Raw genomic sequence first — 22594 nt, forward strand, 5'->3', positions numbered from 1 at the left:
TTTAATGATATGATGCAGACTGGATTGTGCCACTGATAATTGCATTGTAACTCTGTTACAGTGTCAACAAAGTAAGTAAAGTACTTCATTGTATGCTACATAGATTAGTTGCTTACTGTTTTTAGCATGCTACGATTATTATTAGTAGCAAATTTTCCCTAAAACTCCTACAAATGTCATTCTTTGTGAGTTTTGAGTCGGAAATAGCTAAGAAAACTTTTGTAAAAACTAGTCGTAATTGCTTATTAGTGCTAGTAATACAAAAGTCAAACACTACACCCTATAGATTTGGTCTTTGGGAATCTGTCGTCTACCATTAAAATTCAACAGATGGACTCGGAAAGTCTCCAAAGTGACCGTAAAACAACATTGGCTAAACCAATCCTCAACCATTTCTGATGATTTCTTTTCTACTATGAAAAGAAATTGGCCTTAATAGTTTTTTTTTTTTTTTTTTGTTTAGGGAAGTTTGAAGTTAGTTATAAGCAGCAAACCAAGCTAGGTTGTTTTTAACAATATTTTAGCATGTCCTAAATTAATTACCCTATGTTTAGCATATGCTGTCTGTTGCATGCTACGATTCGTAGTACTAGCAGATATTTGCTAGAAACTCTTACAAATGTTATTCTTTGTGAGTTTGGATTGGGAAATACCGGAGAAATCTTTCGGAAGAACTTTTAGCAATTCTGTTTATCAGCACTAGTGGTGCAAAAGTTAAATACTACAACTTTAAGTCCCAGGCTTTGGGAATCTGTCGTCTACCATCAGCATTCAACAGAGGGACCCCGAAAGTCTCCAAAGTGACAGTAAAACAACAGTGGCTCCTCCGCATCCATCTGATCCCCCTCAGGAAGGCTGCGTTTGCCAGGAGTTGTTCTTTTGTAAGAAGATGTGCTGTGTCGACCCCATGCGTCCCTGCTCCAGTCCCCAGTGGTGGCTTAAAAAAGTGCAGCTGACATTGAATGGAGTTCAGTGGGGCTCCATCTGCACCCGCATCTCCCACCGGACTCTTTTGCCCAGCAAAGCTCCCTGACTGCGCTCCACATTCAGCTGTACAGCCGTTTGACTTCGGCTCTCCCCCCACTGCTCCCAAGAGATTCCCGCTCGGCATTGACAAATGCTCTGGCTGACTGTTTCATTTGTATTTATGCGGCTCTCTGGATAACCCTTAAAATAACTATTGAATTCACAGTGACACAGACTGTCTAAAACGGGCGGAAATGAAGAAGAGGACCATCAAAAATACACACATCCTGAGCGAACGGCCCCTTCGATTTCTACATCGACTCATCAGGATGCAAAATGGCGTGAGGACGCTGGACATGCTCTCCATAAATCAATCTTTTGTCTTTTGAGTGTAGGTGCATTTCTGACTGACAGGTTCAATTTACTTGACCTTGGCTTTCCTTTACATGCACCAAATATATAAACGAGGGGCAGAAGCCGAGACGCGTCAATCCATCATCAGGCTCGGCTCATTTATTCAACATTGCTGACTGTAAAGCCTTTCTACCATAGTTTTTTGCTTAGTAACCTTACTTTAACTGTGTATCACTGTACAATCAGTGTTGCTATGATAAAACCATGGTAAACTGAGTTTTTTTCGCCAAACTAGCATAGTTTCTATGATAAAGTTAGCATTTTCTGCAAAACTAGCAGTTACTGCAATCAAAGTAGCTATGGTAAAACCATTATAAAGATAATCTTTTCTGCCAAACTATCAGTTACTGCAATTAATGTTACTATGGTAAACTGACCCTTATCTTACAAACTAGCAAAGTTACTGCAATCAGTATTACTTTGGTAAAAATATGGTAAATCAAATCTTTCACGCCACACTAGCATAGAGATTGCAATTCATTTTAATTTTAAAACCAAAGTAAACACAATCTTTTTTCGCTAAACTTGCACTGTTACGTCAATTAACTTAACTATGGTAAAACATGGTAAACTGAATCTTTTTTTTTGGCACAGTTTTTACTATTGGTGTTACTGTTGTAATACTTTGGTAAAAAAAAAAAATGGTTTATGCCAAATTATCACAATAACCACAATAAGTTAAAGTTCCAGTAAAGGGAACATTAATTTCTGTAAAACACTGACTGACATTTTCTTTACGTTTATACGCCGTTTCTGTACGTACAGTGTTGTGACAAATGTAAGTATAATTTTCATTGGTCCTCAGAGTCTTAATTGCTTGCCCACCTCTGCTCTATAAATAAGTCACGGAGGAAGAGGTGTTCATGACGGCGACGCAGCTTGCCGTGAATCACTGAGGCCCAGCAGATGTTGGAGCTGTAATGTATAGCAGGGGTTAGTGCTCCCCTGTGACTTCCCTCGTACATTTTCTGTGCTTGTCAGGAATTGTGTACTGAAGAGTGCGAGGAAAGAGAGAGCACTAGATCTCGCCGTAGCATGCTAGCAGCTGTGCAAGAGTGACAGATGTGAACTCCTCTCTCACCGATGGACCGCAGCTGTTTATTGCATCTTCCAGTGTAGCACTGCTGTCCATGTTTGTGTCGCTGTCGCTAATGAGCTCTGTCATGCACAAAAACACACACATCCTTTCCTACTAACAACAACAATGTTCGTGTAGGTGTGAACGCGCTAGCAGATAATTGTATCGCATCTCAATTTGTGAAAAAGTACACTTTTGGGATTATTCAATGCTTGTCAACGACGACAAAGGTTCTTTGCTAACCTAGCACATTGCTAAAAAGAAAACATTTGAATTTATTTTCCCCCCTATGATTTTCATCATACATAACTGCTGCATAAATGGATTTGCTAGTTAAAAACTTGGGTGGTACTTGCACACAGCTAGCCGTTTTTATGCTGATTATCTAAGCTGTTGTCAGTGATTGCTAGGCCATTGCTAGGCATCAGCTAAGGTGGTCTGGGTGGTTTTAAGCACATTTAGTGTTTTGAGTAGTTACCAGAGCATATGAGAAAAAAAAAACTGCTTAAACCAGCCTAAGCTGGTCTTCCAGTCTGGTCTTAGCTGGTCAGCAGGCTTGTTTTAGAGAGGTTTTGGCCACTTACTTAGCTAATCAGGCTGGGAGACCAGTTGGAATAACCAGCTAAAACCAGCTTGATCAACTATTTCCATCTTAAACCAACTAAGCTAAGCCAACTAGTATAGGCTAGTTTTAGCAGTTTTTTTTTCACTAGCAGTTTCTAGGTTGTTTTAGGTGTTTGCTAGGGAATTGCAAAGTTTTGTCAATTGCTAGGGTGTTAAGGGTGGTCGGTAGGGCACTGCAAAGTGTTAACAGTTGCTAGCATGTTTTGAGTGGTTTCTAGGGCTTTACAAAGTGTTAGCAATTGCTTGGGTGTTTTGAGTGTTTGCTATGGCATTAAAAAGTGTTGGCAGTTGCTAGGGTGTTTTGCATGGACACAAGCAAAAGTCAAAAACTATCTCTAGATATGGTTTGGCTTGGCTATTGTTTTGAGTAGTTCTTAGTGCAGTTGCTAGGGTGTTTTGAGTGGTTTCTAGGGCATTGAGAAGTGTTAACAGTTGTTAGGTTGTCTTGGGTGGCTGCACAGACATTGCAAAGTATCAGAAGCTGCTAAGGTGTTTTGGGTGGTCATTTACCAGCAAACGTCATAAGATATGGCTCGAGATATAGCTTGGGTTGGCTAATGTTTTGAGTAGTTTTTTTTAGCACAGTTGCTAAGGTGTTTTGAGTGGTTGCTAGGGCATTGCAAAGTGTTGGATAATATTATGACTGACAGTTCCAGTGTTACGTAGTTGCTTACAGGCAATAAATAAAATAAATTGGCCATAATATAACTTGAGACCCACATTTCAAATTTGGAACTTTTTCATTTAACATCCATTTCAATGCTCACCTGGAGAAATAAGAACATCTGATCACTTAGCATATTATATTAAAACACAACCAAACCTTGTTGGACTATGCAAACTCACATGCACATCATATCCAGGCTCTGCATGCAGCTAATGCTTATGTCTGTCGCCGTTTATCAGGGATGACCTGGATATGATCTGATGTGGCAGTGAGGTACATTAAACCCTCCTGCAGCGAGGGAGGGGGCAGTGTTGTCCAAGCTGCCCTTGACTGGAGGACGCAGCCGGCTACACGCTGGGCTGAGTCGGCCCGCGGATCGCTGGAGTGATGGTTCCATTAAGCCCTTCTGAGACGGGCCAAGAGACAGAGGATGCTGCGAGGGCAGTCAATCACAGCCTGGCCCCTTTTCAATTTCTCTGGCCCCTGGTCAGATTGAATGACTCGGTGATACAGACCATAATCAATTTGTGGGCCACTGCTGATCTAGGAACAGGTGTGGTGCCAAAACTACAAGCGCACGCTCTGATGAAGGTAGCGTACATCGGTAGATTAAACGATTCATCTTCACTTCGTCTGCTTGGACCTCTGCCGTCCATCTTGGACAAACCTACAGTACAAGGGAAGAGCATATTAAACCAACAAATGGCTGAAACCGTTGGGAAGGTCCAACCGAAATGTCACTTAATGGATGCTATTGATTATTACATTCACTTGGAATTGGATGCTAATCTTGCTCTTGATACATCATACTGGTCACAAAGGTTTATTGATTTTTAAATCAAAGCTTTTAGTTGATTGTGATATCTTATGGACAACTGGGACTGCTTTGTCAAATGTAATGGAACGTCTAAACTAATTTTGCAACATATTAAAACCATGGAGTAGTTTCTTACTTATGTTTGCTATCCAAATTACTCAAAAAGGATTAACCAGTTTGTGCAACAACAACTTCCTGTGGGAAAATATATATATATATCTTTACAGGAGTTGACTGAAGCATCATAGATTGGTATTTTTCCTTTGGACTGGTATGCAACCAGCTAGCAACCACCTAGAGCACCACAGAAATAGCAACATGCTCAGAAAAATATATGAAAAAAGACTACAGTAGAGTAACAAATATCATGTTCTTTAAACCACCTGAAACACCTTTGATTAGGAGTTTGGAAGAATGGGATTTTTTCACTTGGACGATTAAGCAGCTACCTAGCAACCATCAAGAAGCACCCTAGCAACATGTGAAAACAATGAAGATTTTAGTAACACCCTTACATGTCTTGGAAAACACCTGAAACACCTCCTTTTGATTGGGATTTTTAACAACATGTTAAAAATGGCTCAAAACACTTTAGCAACCATTTATAACGCATGTTATTGAAATTTGCATGGGCAAACACCACTACAGAAATACGAAACTGCAGTTGCTTCATACATTATATTGCAAAGGAGCCACTATTTTCAGCTAAAAACTTTAGACATTTTCAGGTTTTTGAAAATGTTAACTACAAAAATGTGTGATTTTCTGAAAGCAGTGATGTTATGAGCATACTCATTACATGAGTCAGGCATGTACATCGCCAACTACTGGCCTGGCATGCATTATACAGCATTTTTAGTTATTCCGCAGATCCGTGTTTTCCTTCTCAAAGGAAACATTCCATTTATAAAACTGACTCAGTAAAAGCCATTATGATGCATTAACACAATTTATTAACATTGTAAATTTATTTTTTTTCTTCTTTTTAGTGTATACCATAACATTACTCTTAGTGCTTACCTTGGCATTAACTTTCAGAAAGTGACACAGTTTTTTTCTTTATCTTTTAAGGGTAAGAGTAAAGGTCAAAAAACCTAATACTTCTACTTCTGGAGACTCCAGGTTGCAGTTTTGGAAAATGGTGGCACTGGAGACCAAATTCTTCTTTAAGGTTTTACATCTAATTCATCACCCTGCTGACCCAAGATGAGTCGGAAGAAGTCAGTTCCAGCCTTCATGGATAATTATATCACTTATAAATGATTCAATACAAAATTTTAAGTAGTTATTAAGATTAATGTGGTTTGAATTGGTCAAATGTGCTTGGAAAAGAATATGATCAGAATATTAGCTCACATAATAATTCAGCATGCACTGTACACTGTACACCACTATAGAAGGTTCCCAACTGTGACGACTTCCACTTCTGGGAACCCTGAAAAAAAAAGGGTCCATTAAGAAGCAGTTGGTTATAGATACAGGAAGTGCTTGCAAGCTGAAAACCCTCACCTTTCCTGTAAATGCAGAAGACAAAGAAATCATTAGCATGCATCACGTGTCGCCATTCATGTTGGTGCATTAATGAGGGAAGTGTGTTCAGTCACCTCCTGGGAAGTTCACCTTCCCATCCTACCAGAATCGAAGCACAACACCGGAGTAATAATCCACCTGAATCCATTGTGCGCGACTCAACTTTGGCTCCTCGCAACTAGAGAAGACTCTCTCTCCATTTCTCTTCTGTTAGCCTTTCATTTCTGTTCAGGCTTTGTGAAAGCCACCCGAAGCCTCAAATCCACAGGCCCCAGGTCCCCGTCGAGCTCTTTCATGCCGAGATAAACAGGCAGGCGCAGGATTTAATTCAAACATATAGACAAGTCTGTCGCCGCCTCGCTCCTAGGAATTGAAGACTTTTAACAGCTGTTTGACAGCGCTCATTTGCCCGGGGACCAGAAATGCCAGTTCAATCTGGAAACTCTTTTGGCTCCAGCATAAAACCAGAGATGTAGCATAGCACGGCTTTCACAGACAATGTATCGAGATCCTCGTCGACGCCTCTTTGCTGAAGTTTTGGCACGGTTCGAGTCTATCGTGACCCGACAATAACAGGATTTGTGGAAGTCGAGCCAGAGTTTCAAGGACAGCGGGCGTTGGCTTCTGATGTGGGGTCCTTAGAAGCGAAGACAAGCCATGAGTGGTGTGAATGCACAATCCATCATTTCAAATGCATTGACAATAAAAGCACAACCCATGTGGACGCACTGATAGAATGGGGTCAGGTTAGCCTTGGTCACCTAAAGTTGACTGAGGAATAAGTTAAAAAAGTGGCAGCAGAGCTGAGAATCAATGGAAAAGTGAAAAGAAACGTCTTTTGTTGTGGTTCTAGCTTTCTCCCGCTACCCCGGGGAATCAGAGAAACGTCTGCGCAGATGTGTCAATATCAGCAACATTCACATATCAGCAGATTTCAGCCTGCGGGAGGTCGGGAAAGCTGAGATTGTCAAGAAACCATTATTTCAAACGTTCAGAATGACAAGCACTGGTTGAATAACAGCATCAAAACAGTACTAATTTAATAATAACTTTAAGTGTGAAACACTACAGAGGACGTTAGCTAAAAAGCACATTTAATCTTCTTTTTAGAAATTCTTGTAAAATTAAAATTCATAGATCAGTTGGTAAAAATAAAAACCACAAACCATCACATTCATTGTATAACATATAGAACATCACACACACACAATTGAAATTATCGAAATCTAAAAATGTTATTTGGCACTTTTAGTAAATATTTCCATTCATATTTTTTGTTTAGTTTGGGCTAAAGTACTAAAATGAATAAAGATTAAGCAAGAAATATGGCTCAGTGGTAGAACATTGCCTTAGCAGTGCAAAAGGTTGTGGGTTCGATCCCCAGGGAACATGTTAGGTTAAAAAAAGTTAGCCTGAATGCACTGTAAGTCACTTTGGATAAAAAGAGTCTACTAAATGTTATTCTGAAAATGACTGCATTAGCAACGATATTATGGTGCAAACTTTGCTACTCTGGTGAAATTTGTTCAATAAAAACAGCTGTTGACTAAAACGTTATGCCCAAGGCAGACTAATAAGCAATGAGCATTTGTTTATTTATCTAAAATGAATTATTCTACGTGAATCAGAAGAGAAATGAGGACATTTTGTTTTCTCCACACAGCCGCGGCCTAATTCTGTGCACCAACTTCCTGTCAACCTTCAGCGGTTCCCGCGTTTAGCCGGCTGTCAGCCATATGTGGAACTTCTCCGGTTCTGACGGGCGGAGAATCTATCAGCACTGTTTACCTTGTTTAAAGAATTGGAGGCGTTCGGCAGAAAGCCCGTCTGTTTGAATATCCGTCAGCGCCTATAGCGCGGCTTCTGGCCGTCCTCGGGGAGCCTTCAGGTGAAACCAACCAAATGCTTGATGTCTGGAGGATATTAAATATTTCCTTTGTGTCTAATGTCCATTATGGAGACCGTGAGACACGCAGCAGGTCATCGTCTCTCCTGCCATTGGATACGACAAACACAACACGCACCGGTCAAACATCTTTTATCCTGTTTATTCGTCTGTTTATTCGTCTCCCCCCTCCGTGTTCTGTCTTGACTGACACACAGATCTGTTTGTAGACGTCAGATACTGCCTATTGGGACACGTCGGTAAACATATTAGCATATAGCGCAACAAGGGTTGATATTATGCTAGCACCACAATAATTTTAGCTGTCATCTTACTCAGTCAAACTACCTTAAGAAGACAAAACAACAGTCTGTTGTTGTGGTTTGTAAGCTAAGTGCGTGAATACAAATGGCTCTAGTTATGCTACCATGTCTTCTATACTCAGTTTTCTCTGTCAGATTAGCAGAGCAATTATATGAAACTCACTACACAAGTTAGCAAAACTGTTTTTATGGTTAATATAATGAGTAGGTGAACACAAACGTCTTGTGTAGTTTTCAATGTCATTTTAACTGAGCAATTAGTTAAATTAAGCAAAACTTAGCTAAACTGTTGTTGCGCTAGTATACAAAACAGCATGTGAACACAATTTCTTGTTATGCTAATGGCCATCTTCTACAGTTGTTTTTCAGACAGCGCAGGAAAAGTTTAAAGATAATTTAGCTATACATGCTAGCTAAACTGTTGCTGTAGCTTATATGCAAACAGTTCTAATTGCAGTATCAATGTTTTTCTATAGTCTGTTTTTTATTTCAGATTAGCAGAGCAACAATTTGAAGGAAATCTAGTAAAAAAGCTAGTTTAGCAAAACTATTGTTGTGGCTAGTATGCAAAAAAAGTATGAGACCATAAATGGTTCTAGTCAAGCTAACAGTTTTTTTTTCTTTTTCAGATTAGCAAATTGACAGTTTAAACAGAAGCTTGTAAAACAAATTGGCTAACCTTAGATAAACTGTAATTTCATAGGCATTAAAGGGATAGTACACCCAAAAATGGAAATCCTATCGTTAATAACTCACCCTCAAATTGTGCCAAATCTGTAGGATTTTTTTCTTCTGTTGAACATAAAATGTGATATATTGAAGAATCTGGCAACCAAACAGATGACTATAGCCATTAACTTTAATAGCAGAGACAAAGTATACAATATAAATAATTGGCTAGTGCCAACTGGTTGGTTATCAACACAAAAATAAGATATTTTTAAGAATGCTGGTAATCAAACAGTTGACAGTAGCCATTGACTTCCATAGTAGGGGGAAAAATACAATGGAAGTCAATGGCTACCGTCACCTGTTTGGTCATCAGCATTAAAATAAGATATTTTGAAGAATCTGACAATCGAACGGCGATTGACTTCCATAATATGGAAAATTGATTTAATAATTTATAAAATTAGTAGAGGAAATAATTTGGGGGAAAAAATACAATGGAAGTCAGTGGCTACCGTCAAGTGTTTGGTTGCCAGTATTCATTGGCAACAATGCCTGCTTCCCAATGTGCATACTCTCCATCCTAAATTCTATGTCATAGTAGTAATTTTCAATACTATTAAGGGCAGAAAGGGTGGATAGTATTCATCTATGGATTTTACCAGCGTAATTGCTATTCTATGCCGCTGCGAATTATGAAAATAGCCCTTAGTCTTTGAGTCTAATGCACTATTAAGGAAAAACACACAATGGGAGACATCGATAGAGAATTCAAACATATCCCTGTGGATAAACACTCAAAGGCTTCATTACATGTGCTGCACGCTTTATGATACCATCAGGACACTGTAAACAACGCAGGAGCGATTATCCCGCACGCTTAATGTGTTTTACAGCAGTTAACAAATATTTGCTGTTCGATTATGCCAGAAGGCCGTGGAATGGAAATGGACCGACTGACCGGATGTAAAGCACTTGAAACCAGAGGGGAAAAAATAAATGCTGAGCCACTGCATGAGAGAAAAACCAGTTAAAACTTTGCTTTTATACAAAAAAAATAAATACAAAGTTTGTTAATATCAGCGAGAGCTGGTTCTTCAGCGGTAATCCTGACGGATGACGTGAGCGATAACTGTAGAGACGGCTGGCTGCCACTGATTTATGAGGAGCCCATGGGTGCCGCGCACAGGAACAGGAAGCAGGGACTCGTCAGAGCTGCAGCTGAAGGCTATTTTTACAAGCTCTCGCCTGAAGCTGTCAGGAGGAATGAGAACGACTGGCACACGGCCAGAGCTCAACACCTACTGCAGCTCCTCCAGATGAATTCAGCTCCAGACAAACTTACAGGGACTTCTGCGACTCGCCGCCGGAAACACTAACGCACTTACAGAGGAAACTGATGCACTGGGAAAGAGGAAGAGTGGACAGTAGAAATATAAATATTAAAATATAATTTGCATGAAACGTGCGATTTCATGATGGTATCTGAACACTGGCATCATCAAGTTAGCAGTGTTAAAAAGCCAAAAGATGAACTTTGTACAGATCAGACTGGTAACGCTAACACAAATAGCAAAATAGTAATAAATTAAATAACAAGATATGAAAGAATAATAAATAAAAGAATAATTATACATATAAAAAATATATAAGTATAAAAAACAAGACTAATAATAAAATGAAAAAGGTAATAGTAATCACAAAATAATAATTATAAATATAAAAATAACATTTATTTATTTTGTGATAACTTGTGTGTATCATGCTAAAATTACCAATGTTAAGTCAATAACTAATCACTAATGACTAACTAAAAAGATAATAACTGTGTATATATATATATATATATATATATATATATATATATATATATATATATATATATTTAAAATAAATGTAATCATTAAAATAATTATAAATATTAAAAATACATTTATATTTTTTATGGTTCTGACTGCATACCTCCACTGTAAGTGCAATAACAACAATGAAATGTAAAAAATAAGCTATTTTAAAATAATTATATATTTACAAATAATAATGTCCAATATAAAACACTGTATTTGAAATGGCTAGCAATTATACATGTAAAGAATAATAATTAATGAATTTATATCATTTTAATTGTCAATGAATGTTAAATTTACTTTCAGTATTTCAGAACCGGTGTGATTAATGATATCTGATTAATGTCTATTATGATGATGACTGCATACTTCCATTGTGAGTGTGTTCGCGTCAGCTGGTCACAGATCAGTTGTGTATGAAGACTGGACTTCTCTGTCCTGAGCTCCTGTAGATATCAGCAGAAACAGAGGTGGAATGAGACGTCTGTCTGAGGAAAAGTGCAGCGGACGCAATAAACAGCACCTGCAATTGTGGCCAATGAGAAATCGATAGCACTGTTGTGTGTTAATTAGGGGCCGGCGGCGGACAGAGAGAGAGAGCAATCTCATTACTGCCTGTGAAGCCTGATCAATAAACAGGTGAACAGATCACTGATCTCCGGCTGTTTGGGGGAATTTCTCTTTCTCACACTCACAGAAAAACTAACGTATAGTCTTCACAGCATACAAACACTGTTTACACCTAAATAACCCACAATTGGTTTCCAAATGAAATACAAAACTTGCTCTCATCTGAAAAGAGGACTTTGGACCACTGGGCAACAGTCCAGTTCTTCTTCTCCTTAGCCCAGGTAAGACGCCTCTGACGTTGTCTGTGGTTCAGAAAATCTCTTCACACGTCTGTGTGTGGTGGCTCTCGATGTCTTGACCCCAGCCCCAGTCCAGTCCTTGTGAAGTTCACTCAAATTCTTGAATCGATTTTGCTTTACAATCCTGCGGTTGGCTACGGTTCTCTTCGTTGGTTGTTTTTTTTCCCACACTTTTTCCTTCCACTCAACTTTCTGTTAACATGCTTGGATACAGCACTCTGTGAACAGCCAGCTTCTTTGGCAATGAATGTCTGTGGTTTACCCTCCTTGTGAAGGGTGTCAATGATTGTCTTCTGGACAAATGTCAGGTCAGCAGTCTTCCCCAAGACTGTGTAGCCTAGTGACCCAAATTGAGAGACCATTTTGAAGGCTCAGGAAACCTTTGCAGGTGTTTTGAGTTGACAAGCTGATTAGCATGTCACCTTATTCAATTTTTTTGAGGGTTTTTGATAAATGTGAGCCAAGATCATCACAATTAAAAGAACCAAAGTCTTAAAATACTTCAGTCTGTGTGCAATGAATTTATTTAATACATGAGTTTCACAGTTTGAGTTGAATTACTGAAATAGATGAACTTTTCCATGACATTCTAATTTATTGAGATGCACCTGTATGCTGCTCTATTATGAATTAACTTAGAATGAATATCCATTTAACTATTTATAATCATAATGGCTTGATTTTCCAGTTGACTTTTCTCAGTTAATTTTATTTCTAAAAAAAATTTTAAATTACTGACTTTAACCTGAATTTTAATGAGTCTATATTTTACACACTCAATTTAATGTGTAAAATATGATATCAAAAATGATACTGGACACCACTTGCTGAATTAATCTGAATTATTGTTGCATACTGCGTATTAATCATTTAGAAATGCAGGAATAGCAAGAGCAGTATGCTAACATGTTATTCCCAGCATAGCCTGTATGTTAAATTAGCAGGATCTGACACATCTGACCTGAATAAACATTACAAACATCCCAATTAAATTCGGCTTTCCGCACGTTTCTCATCTAAAATGAGATCGTTAAAACTCGTGGGCACATGATTTCATCAAACGCTGCGATAAATGATGAAATGTTGCGAAGGAACGCAGCTCAGATGAGAACATTCAGAAACACAAGAGCAGAAATCTTACCAGAGCTGCAGAATTGTGATGTTTCTTTAATACGAGGATTGTTTCCGTCGTGGGATCGCTAGTGTAGAGATAAAAACATGTCAGGCCTCTTTGTGATTCACAAAATCTGTTTAAAATTCACTGTAAACTCATCACTTAAATAAAATATTAGACAATACGCTGTGACTGGAGAGCACTTCCATGTTCTGAAGAGGAAACTGTCTGGAGCTATGAAATGTTAAGAAATGTGCAGTGCAGTCTGAACACCCTCAGTGTTTGAGTTTGTGAAGAGTTTTATTAGTGTACAAAGAACTGAATATAATTTATGATAATAAAGGTATATAATTAGCCTGTATATAAATTAGTTAAATCAGAATATTGTAACATTATAAAATGTGAACATTTTGTCAAGTGTGTAGAATTTAATAGGGACGCTAATGACTAGGCTACCAATATCTAGTGACTACTAAATTCTAGACCTAATTACTAACTGAAATAATAACTGAGAAGTTAAAACAGGCTAATGCACAATGTTTCCATCTTACATGTATGTTTCAAAACGTCATATTACTGGAGTGTTTAAGTTAGCAGTAAACCGATTAGCTCATCTGAATATGTTCGTACATTTGTGTTGGATTTAATAAATATTTTTTCTGCTTATTTCAGTTAATGTCATATAATTAGCAAGCTAAGCTAGTAGTACTGACAGTAGCTATCTTGTAAAAATGGCTGAAGCTGGAGAATGGCAAAAGTAGACGAACTGACAGACTGAATCAATTGAGTGAGTCATTTACACTGGAACTGCTCCGATTGATTCAAACTCTTGACTTTGATCGTTTAATTCTATCGATTTACTAGCAAAACAAATAAATAAATAAATCTGGTTCAGAGATTATTATTTTTTTAATTTCGACATCGCTTATAATGAGTTTAAAAATATTTTATAGTGACTGGTGAAACAGACCTTTTTGACAATCAGAATCAGTTAAACCATACTGCTGCAAAATTATTCGCGAATCATTTGAGTCAGTTCGGGATTTCGGAGCGGGATCGCGAATCATTTGAGTCAGTTCGGGAGTTCGTAGCGGGATCGCGAATAATTTGAGTCAGTTTGGGGATCGCGAATCATTTGAATCAGTTCGGGAGTTCGTAGCGGGATCGCGAATCATTTGAGTCAGTTCGGGAGTTCGTAGCGGGATCGCGAATAATTTGAGTCAGTTTGGGGATCGCGAATCATTTGAATCAGTTCGGGAGTTCGTAGCGGGATCGCGAATCATTTGAGTCAGTTATTGGGAATCGCGAATCATTTGAGTCAGTTTGGGAGTTTGGAGCGTTTTCGCGAATCATTGAGTCAGTTTGGGGATCGCAATTATTTGAATCAGTTCGGGAGTTCGGAGCGGCTTCGCGGATCATTTGAATCAATTCGAGAGTTCGTAGCGGGTTCGCGAATCATTTGAGTCAGTTCGGGAGTTCAAAGCGGGTTCGCGAATCTTTGAGTCAGTTTGGAGGTCGCAAATCATTTGAATCAGTTCGGGAGTTCGGAGCGGGATCGAATCATTTGAATCAGTTCGGGAGTTCGGAGCGGGATCACGAATCACGAAAGATTCGCGCTGGTAAATTTTCTAATTGGCCATAACCTTTAATTCGTTGCTGCCAACTGGGGTGGCAGCAGGGGTGGTAAAGGCTTTCTTTTAGGGTGGCCACCCTGGTAGATCCACCCCTGTAGTTAATCCTACATAAATGTGAAACCGTCTCTGAATGCAAAACACAGGTTTTGTATCATGAGAAGTTTAATTTCACTCCTTTGATTTATGTATTAGCACACACTGTCTTTTGTATTAACGGTATTACTCATTAATCTTTCATAACAAAATATCTGGATATCACCGCTTTCATCCTATTAACAATGGCGGAGGATTTAGTGAAATAAATCAAAGCAGCGAGCGGAAGTGCGCTAAATATTTCATGGCGTGTAATTGAATGCAGGCAGCGAGGATCATTAAAATGAAGGGCGTTTGTGTCTGCTGGTATACAGGCTGACTCAAATGAATGAGAAACCACTCACCAATCTGCATTCTGAACACGAGGAGATCCCTGTCCGCCTGCGCGAGGCTCCAGAGATGTTGCGTCACCAGATACAAGCGGAATACATTAGATTCAGGCCCGAGTAAACCACAGAGGAACTGAAACTCAACTGCACTTTACAATCAAACAGTCACAGTTAGTTTTCTCAAATGGGAGAGCGATTTAGATAAATATATATATTTATATTATATATATCAAAACAATTCCAGTTGTCTGGTTAACTTTATTTTATTTTATTTGTGTATCTCTTATTTCAAAAATATGATATAAAATCATTAAAAATAACACAACAACATGTTTTTATTTTCCCTACTAGTTGAAAATATTAAAATACCTAGGCACCATATTAAGATATGCTACCCAAAATCTACAAAAATAATAATTACAAAAGAAAAAAGTATCCATTTAATCAAAATATAATATAATAACAATATAAAAAAAAAAAAACTTGTTTTTATTACACCTACTTATTGAAATATAGGCCTAACACAATATTTAGGCACAATATTTGGATTTGCTAGACTGTAAATGTGAAAAACATCAAAGTCTACAAAAAATAATTTGAAACAATTTAACAAATAATTGCTTGTAAATATATTTTATTATATTATATATTACATAAAATATATTATTTAAATATGCTACACTGGGAAAAGAAAATCCCCTAAAACACATTGAATTAAGCGTGAAATTTTGAGGTAGTAACACTTATATGTTATTTTCTTGTTCTCTATTAACCTTTTTTAGTGTAGAATCATATAAAGGTTGCTTTTTTACATAAACTTTCTCCATGTTTACATGCGTATCTAGATGCTTCAGCTTATTCAGTGTCTCCATGAAATTTAATAAGACTCCAATGAATACGGTTTCCACTTGCTAGTCACTACAATTATTCATTCGTGGTAATATGCTTGTGTTTAACACTCCGACAGGACCCTCAATAATTCATGATGTTTTGTGAGAGCTATTCATATCTGTTTTCACGTCCCCGAATGCTCTCGCATTCACTTCGCACTCAAAATGCACTTTGTCCTCAGAGTTGAACGAATGTGACATCCTGACACAAAGCTTCACCCGTTCACTGATCTCAGAAAAAGTAGTGGCTTTCAGAAGATGGATACATTCGCATGTGAAGTTTTGTCATGGCAGGTGTGTTTCTCAGGAATGATGCAAGAATGCCGTTCCCGACTGTAACTCGCATAAACCCCAAACATGACGGTTTGGATTCGAGAGGAAATACTCTCGAAAAAGTGTTGAGAAATCATTTCAAACGGCTAGGAGAAAGAAAGGGAGCATCGAAATCCTAGAAAAAGTGTAAATGAGGCCCAGCGGAGACCAAATCACATCGCCTGAGGTGACGCTAGCTCATGATGAGTTCACCAACACTACTGATTGAACTACAGATGAATTAATAAACGACCAGAGAGAGCGGCCGACAACGAATGAAAGATCGCTGGGTTTTTAGAGTATGCTAACATAATGCTACAAGCGACCTGAGAAGAATTCACGTTAAATAACTGCTGCTTAACACTCCAGCCAAATTTCTGGCTCGTGTTTTGAAGGCTGAGAGAAAATGTTCAAGGACACAGCTGTCCTCCTGTATACGGCCGGCCGGTCCTGTCAGCCGCTTATATCACATCTCAGAGAGGTTAAAACAGCATCCTTAGCATTACAATCTCTCTCTCTCGAACTGACATCCGGTCGCCTGTCAAGAGTTCCTCCTCCAGTGCAGATACAAACAACTGTTTACTCGAGCAAAACAAAGCCCAGATGTCTCGTGTGCGCTCGCGGTGACAGGCCTTTCATTTTGCCCTTGATAGTGTTTATGTACCAAATCACATTGTGTACACAGTATGTACTCGCAGATGAGAGACAATATGTGTGGAAGATGATGAGAATCAGATGGTGATGGTTCATTTGATACACAAACGACAGACAGGAAGTCAGACAGACAGACAGACAGACAGATATAGATAGATAACTAGATAGAAGAGCTAAATAAACTTATCACTGCATCTAAACCAACAACATGTTTATTAGATCCTGTACCCACTAAATTACTGAAAGAGTTATCTTTAGGTCACCTCCCAAAACCATTTAAGCTGGCGGTTATTAAACCTCTTATTAAGAAACCAAAACTAGATCCTAGTGAACTGGCAAATTATAGGCCTATTTCAAATCTTCCATTTATGTCTAAAATTTTAGAAAAAGTTGTGTCTGCTCAATTGAGCACCTTTCTGCACAAAAATGATCTGTATAAAGAATTTCAGTCAGGTTTTAGGCCCCACCATAGCACAGAAACTGCACTTGTTAAATACACCATAGATCATGACATACTCACAGATCGATTACAAAACTAGTCATCTCATTTATCATCAGTAAAATATGGAGTGCCACAAGGATCTGTCCTAGGTCCCCTTCTACTTTCAATATACATGTTGCCCCTTGGTAATATTATTAGAAAATACAGGATTAGTTTACACAGTTATGCTGATGATACTCAACTGTATATCTCAATGAGACCAGATGAATTATCTAAGCTAACAGAGTGTAACATTTTCTCCTATTTAATTCGATAAGAAAGGAATATTACTCATTGGACCAAAATAACTGTACACAAAATCTGGGTGTTATATTAGAAAGCAACTTGTCTTTTGAAAATCATATTTCCCATGTAACAAAAACTGCATTCTTCCATCTTAGAAACATTGCCAAGCTACGAAACATGTTATCTGTTTCTGATGCAGAAAAGCTAGTTCATGCATTCATGACCTCTAGACTGGATTATTGTAATGCACTTCTAGGTGGTTGTCCTGCTTCTTCAATAAACAAGCTACAGGAAGTCCAAAATGCAGCAGCTAGAGTCCTTACCAGGTCAAGAAAATATGATCATATTACCCCAATTTTACAGTCTCTGCACTGGCTACCTATTAAGTTCCGTATCAGTTACAAATTATCATTACTTACCTATAAGGCCCTAAATGGTTTAGCTCCAGCGTACCAAACTAGCCTTATACCACGCTACAATCCATCACGCTCCCCAAGGTCACAAAACGCTGGACTTTTGGTCGTTCCTAGGATAGCAAAGTCCACTAAAGGAGGTAGAGCTTTCTCACATTTGGCTCCCAAACTCTGGAATAGCCTTCCTGATAATGTTTGGGGTTCAGACACACTCTCTCTGTTTAAATCTAGATTAAAAACACATCTCTTTCGCCAAGCATTCGAATAATGTATCTCATAATCTTGAACTGCAGTTATATCTGATCAAATGTGCATTCTTATTATTTAGCTTGGGTTAAACTAATTAATTTTACTTTGTTGGAACAGCAGCTATGCTAATAATGTCTCTATTTGTTTCTATGTTTTGCCACGGGTAAGTAGGATTTACACAAGCTCCAGTCTGGATCCAGAACACATGAGAAGAGATGATGCTGACCCCTCAGAGGACCTCAGATGATGCTGACCCTGAATCAACAACAGAACTAACAAATATTGCTACAAGTGTGACTGCATCATATAATAATTGCTGTTAATAATGTTCATCATCTGTTGGATAACGTCTTTAATTGTCAGTTCATATGCATATAGCAGAAATCTACAGAAAAATCAGTCACCACTGATAAGCTACTACTAATTATAGTAGAAACAAAATTTTCTGTAAAGTTGCTTTTCAACGTTTGTATCGTAAAAAGCACTATTCAAATAAACTTTAATTGGAAAAAAAGGTAATTGAATAGATAGCAAGCAGTAAAGGAGGGTAAAGCGAGTCAGTTTTTAAAACGCATCTAGGCTAAACAGGATGGGAAGCTAGATGCAAATGTGCATTCAACTTCATTAGCAGTGAGCATGCATGAAATACTCATCTGCATATCCGGTCCCTTGATAATAGTCAGCATTTTTAAATCAGAACAAATCCTGACTCATTCAACTCAACATAAAAGTCTTCCTGCGATTGTAGCTGTGAGTATAACACACACATACACACACATGACAGTGGGGGAAAAATGAACAGTTCATTTCCACAACTTGTGTCAGGACCGCAGATGTAGCTGTTGGCGAGAGAGAAGGCCGAAGTGCTAACATTAAACTGCTTTCCCACCATCTCTGATCAATGAGTATCTGACTGAGAAAGAAAAACAACCTCAGGCCAAACATCACATAATATGACACCAATCATAAAGCATGCAAATACAACAGCTTGAAAATACTACATTCAGATACTTGGAGAAACTCAGCTTCAAGATGCATAACTGTTGCTCTGCTCTTCTTACAGTGTTTTAGTGCGGTGCTATGCCTTTTCTGGAGCGTTCTTAGTCATTTTAGTGGGTTTGTTATGGTATGCATTGGTTTCTGTGTTTCTATGCTGTTGCTGAGTTGTTTTGAATGCTTTAATGTGTTTTATGCTGTTGATGTTTTTTCTTAATGGTTTACTGCATTGCTATGCAGATGCTGGGTGTTTTGAGTGGTTTTAGTGTCTTGATATGTGTTTGCTAGGTTGATACTGATGCAAGTCTATCCTCAAGTAACCATCACTTAATAAATTCATTACAAGCTGTGCATCATTTATTTTTGTGGTTACTTTTGAGTTGTGAACCCAAAGCATGAATTTGGCTGTGCTCTCAGTGATGTGGCGTTTCACGCTATAATTCAATATAAAAATACAGAAAAGAAACAAACTACTTTCTGCCAGCTGTGAAGGCCTTGATGGCTGGAATCATTGTTGATGGTTTGGTTTTGATGGCCTTCGGGAGCTTTTTTGTTAAGTTTATAAACCTGCGCATACAATCCCATCAACAAAGTTCCTCCGAAACTGTTTGAATCTGAAATTAAAAGTGCTTTTTGATTCCCTCCCAAAAAAAAAAGGCGCCAAACAGCGAGCATTGTTAATGTATTCATATATCCCCATGTGAGTTCATTATTTTCTCGCTCCTCTCTTTGGTTAGCAGCGACCCAAGGTCACAGAGGAATGGGGGGTGGAGGGGTGGGTTGCTCTATGTTTTCATATGTAGCATTTTAAGGGTGCTACATAGCTTCTCAGATGAGAGGTTAATTAGGAGGCGGGATTTGGCATTGTCATTCAAAATGTATTTTCAACAATCGCAACCAATCAGAAGCCACTCCAATCAAGACTCATTATCCTGACATTGTGCGGGATTCATTAGGAAATGGGGATGCTAATGAGAAAAATCATAAACAATAACTCATGGTTTCTAGAATAATTTGAACAATCATGAGTTTTTGAAATCCGAAGTGTTTTCTTTCAATGACAAACAATCAAACATACAATATTGCAGCAAAAAACAAAAACAAAACAACAACAACAAAAAAAGTTATTTAAAATATGCATTATAGCAAGAATATTTAATGTAAAATAAAATGTACAACATCTATTAAATACAATAATGAAATGAATATTAATAAAACATTATTAAATAACATTTTACATTAGGTCTACATTTTGCAAAAGAAATAAACATTTAAATAATCAATAAATAACTGAAAAAAAGACAAGATGCAATCAGTTACTAATAAAAAAAATACTAAGGAACAAAAAAGAAGCCTATCACGAAATAAGCATTGACATCCCTGAACATTCACATTTTACATTGACATTAATAAAATGTATTAATTTAGCATACGCTTTAACCAAAGTTTCCTACTTTCATAGCGAAACAGATGCTAGCTAACATCTTCATTCACGAATATAGCATATTCACATATAGCTGCAGTAATTCACACTTATGTGCTAATGCTAGTTTTAAAGTTTGTATCTTCGAATCTGATGCGAATGTATAAAATCAGTGGATAGACTTGTTTTGAATTCAGTCAGGTTCTGTCACTTAGCATTTTCTGCCACCAAGTTGTCCTAAAGCTTCAAGAGTGCATCTCGTCTTGAGCGTGTAAAGCATATGTTTGGTTTGTACTCCTGCATGCATTAATGTTGGACAGGAGCTGTAAATATAAGCGTGCATGTGTCTGTTGAAATCTAGCCTCCAGACAAATGCCACGGCTGAAAAATGGAGGTTGTGCTGCAGCACGCTTTGCTAGCTGCCTTATTAGCATAGAGGAAAGGTGATGTAAAGTGACGCCGTCCCCGGTGGTGTAAATATTTGAATTCATAATGAGCTCGCTGGCGGACGGGGCTCTGGCCTCTTCCTGTTTGCTTTATTTATTCTGCTGGATGGCAAAAAGCCACCCTCATTACCGCCGCAGCTTAGCTGCATGCAGAAAGGTGCTTCTATGGGCACTTTTGGACTTAAGATGGAAAATTAAACTCCCTTAAACAGCACTTTTCACATTCTTATTTATTATAGACCAGCATTATTTGAACATCTGAAATGACCTCTAATTCTGTTAGTGAAAATGACAATTAAAGCATTTATGGAATACAATGGCCTTGATTCTGTAAAGAAAATTCAACAGCTAGCATTTAAATGTATTCAAGATATTCACAAATAGATAATATTTGTATGATTCTTTTAAATAATATTACCAAATGTCATGTGGATTGGTAATAGGTGGTGGTAATGCACTTTAATAGGGTAGTCAAGTCTGCGATCTGCCGTAATGCAAGAAGAAGAAGAAGAATGCCTCAACACGCTTGCTGCACTGTTTCTATTTGCCATAGAGTTTCTGAGTCATATCAAGGTGATAATGATGCAAGTTGATCAGTGTAATCATCTAAATGGGCCCGATGGTGACATTTTTTTGGGTTGCAACTAAATCAGTTTTACCGCGATCTTCCAGAAACAAACTGGAACTGCAACCCAGTTACTACCAAATGCTTAAAAGCTGGGAAACAACGACAGCACTGCATTATAGAAGCAAACTAGTGTCAAACAACAGTAGGATCAAACCTCCCTGAACTTTCATCCCTGCGGCTAATTGAATTAGACAGCATCTGTGTGTTAGCATGGACGTTAACACGGTGACGTGCCGATCATTACAGTGTGATGGAAACCTCAGCGGGTGACAAACACCTGTGCAGCTCATGTGCAAGATCTTCAGTCGCCGATAAGCTTTCCACACAGAGGACAGCATGATCAGAGTGCCTGATGCCGCATACCTACCCAATTGACATCTGCCTATACCTATCTATCTATCTATCTATCTATCTATCTATCTATCTATCTATCTATCTATATGTTTTTGCATCTGTGCTTAATCTACTAACCAGCTAGCAATGCTTTAGCAACACCCCAATCAACCACATAGCCTATTAAACAGCAGATCTCCCTTTAAAGTAGCCAAATATTCAAGACACACACGGCCTTAATAACCTTTGCCAAACCAAGTCTTAATGTATCTTTTAAGCACAGGACTAATCAATATTAAGTGAAACCAATGTAAACTTTTCACAAAATTAGATACGTAGCAAGTTTCAGTCGCCTGTAACATTGAACCGACTTTCAACAGTGGCTTCTTCAGAAAGCATCTTCCACTCTTATTAGCTTTACAAGCACATCACGATCAAAGAAATGATGCCAGGCGAGTCTGGCACCGCCAGTCGAAAACTAATGTTCCCTGCCACGGAGGAGCATTAGCACTGGGCCGAGTATCAGGCCCAGACAAGCCTGAGAGTTCAGCTTCCTTCAGCATGACGCAAGTGCTCAATAGTGTGCTTGTGTTAACGGATGGATGCACTTTGATGAAGATGTTACTGTCAGTCGCCGTGTGAAGTGTTCAATTTATGACCCTCC

The 22594-nt window shown here is 38.2% G+C and overlaps 1 long non-coding RNA gene across 1 annotated transcript; it reads right to left on the bottom strand.

Annotated features, from left to right (window-relative positions):
- Nucleotides 1-3925: 3925 nt before the first annotated feature.
- On the bottom strand, nt 3926-12870 carry LOC127988590 (uncharacterized). The gene is made up of 3 exons (XR_008161757.1): nt 12831-12870; nt 5923-6001; nt 3926-4416 (listed from the first exon to the last, which is right to left on the bottom strand). It is a non-coding gene; the product is annotated as an uncharacterized LOC127988590 (long non-coding RNA).
- Nucleotides 12871-22594: the final 9724 nt, after the last annotated feature.

The sequence above is a fragment of the Carassius gibelio genome, chromosome B22 (assembly GCF_023724105.1).
Source record: "Carassius gibelio isolate Cgi1373 ecotype wild population from Czech Republic chromosome B22, carGib1.2-hapl.c, whole genome shotgun sequence".
NCBI lineage: Eukaryota > Metazoa > Chordata > Actinopteri > Cypriniformes > Cyprinidae > Carassius > Carassius gibelio.